The sequence below is a fragment of the Orycteropus afer genome, unplaced genomic scaffold (assembly GCF_000298275.1).
Source record: "Orycteropus afer afer isolate SDZICR_OR568_19922 unplaced genomic scaffold, OryAfe1.0 scaffold00622, whole genome shotgun sequence".
Taxonomy (NCBI): domain Eukaryota; kingdom Metazoa; phylum Chordata; class Mammalia; order Tubulidentata; family Orycteropodidae; genus Orycteropus; species Orycteropus afer.
The window spans coordinates 1,333,848-1,335,649 of record NW_006922209.1 but is presented as its reverse complement, the minus strand read 5'-3'; positions in this window follow the sequence as shown (position 1 = coordinate 1,335,649).

Below are 1,802 nucleotides of genomic sequence, written 5' to 3'. Positions count from 1 at the left end.
TTACCCCTGTGGCTCAACTCTCAGTCAAACAACACAGCAATCTATAAAGTGAGTAATAGTGCCAGTCAATACACTGCTTAGTCCAATCAACCATCTGAAACCAAAATAGCAGCATTTGTCCAAAAACAAAGTTCAGAAGGCAGGAAGGGACAGGAAAGAAGGTTGAATGGAAACAGGGAACCCGGAGAAGAAGTGGTCAGAATGCCGGGACACTGAGGGATTGCAGCTAATGCTATGAAGCAACATGCATATGAATAGTTGAACACAAAACTACTTTGCTCTGTAAACTTTCACCCAAACTACAACTTGAAAAAAAGAAAAAAAAAAAAAAAAAAATTGGCACTGACATGAGATCAAAATGAGGCAGACACTCCCTGAGGAAAATTCAAGCCTGGAATTAAAGATGGTATTTCATAAATGATCAAATGGAACTGGGTGGCCTGTGAGTGTTTGCAACCAACTCTAACTATCTAATTGTGGTTTTCTGTCATTCATCATATTAGAGGCTGCTTTTTATTTTACTGCTTTCCAAAAATTTTATATCTACCCACAAGTCACTGTTTGAGCAGCCAAACCCAGAAAAACCAGAATGACTAGTAATTCTAGCAAACAGGAAGTAAAATGGGTTGGTGAGAACTTCCCCTCCAGAATGAAACCTCCTCAAAGGCAGGAAGGGACTTTTGTCTGCTCTGTGTACTGATCTATCCTGAGTATCACAACAATGTCTCGACGCTGAGGAACATATATTGAATAAATGATTTTTTTTTCACTGCTTATCCACAGAGACTCTCACCTTCCAAGTGAGAGGCTGTTTCCCATTTCCAGCCACTGCACCACAAGTGTTGTCACCACTTTTCTGTCAGTGGAGATGCGCATGTTGCTGTGACGCTCAACAGATTCAGTGGTGCTTCCAGCCTGAGACAAACTAGGAAGAAGGGCCCAGAGATCACCTTCCTGCAATCAGCAAGTGAAAACTCTACAGATCACAACAGTCCGCTCCTGTTGTGCGGGTGGTCACCATGGGTCGGGCCCAACTCTACAGCAACTAACAACGACCAACCCATGGGGCCTAGAACAGCGTTTGGTTCACAGTGAGTGCTCAGTTACAACAGTGACCACAAACACTGATTTGGAGCTTTTTCTGCACAATAAACTGTTCTAAGGACTTGATTTATATTAACTCTTTTAACCCTACCAACAATCCCAGGGTGGGTAGTGTTACTCTGCCCCTTTCACAAATCAATAATCCAAGAAGCCAGACTATCTGAAGAAGAACATGGCATCTGGATTGAAGGAAAGCTCATTAACAACCTGCAATATGCAGATATCATAACCTTGCTTCATTTTACTTGGCCCCACAATTGATGCCCCTGGAAGAAGCAATCAAGGAAAATCAAAAAGGTGGTTGGCAGTGAAACAGTTTTCTTGATTCTCAAATTGGAGACTGAAAAGTGACCTCATTTTTATTTTCATCTGTTCAAGACTAGTAAAACAAAAAACCACTTCAATACCACATATGTCCAAAGTTTTTTCATCAGATATTCCTAAAAAATTCAAAACAAAAGTGCATTTATAAGTTTTAAAGTTCTTTTTGTTTTCTATTAATATGCAAGGGAAAAGGCTTTAGGCCAGAGTCATAGGACCTGAGTTCCAATTTCCTTTCTACTGTGGGAAATTGGACACTGAACTTCTTTGGGCCTCAGTTTCCTACGCTGAAACTCAGGTACCAAATAAAAGGCCACTAAGAACCCAAACAGCATGGTTACATCTAAGAGAACTGTATTAACAAATCATTATCTTTT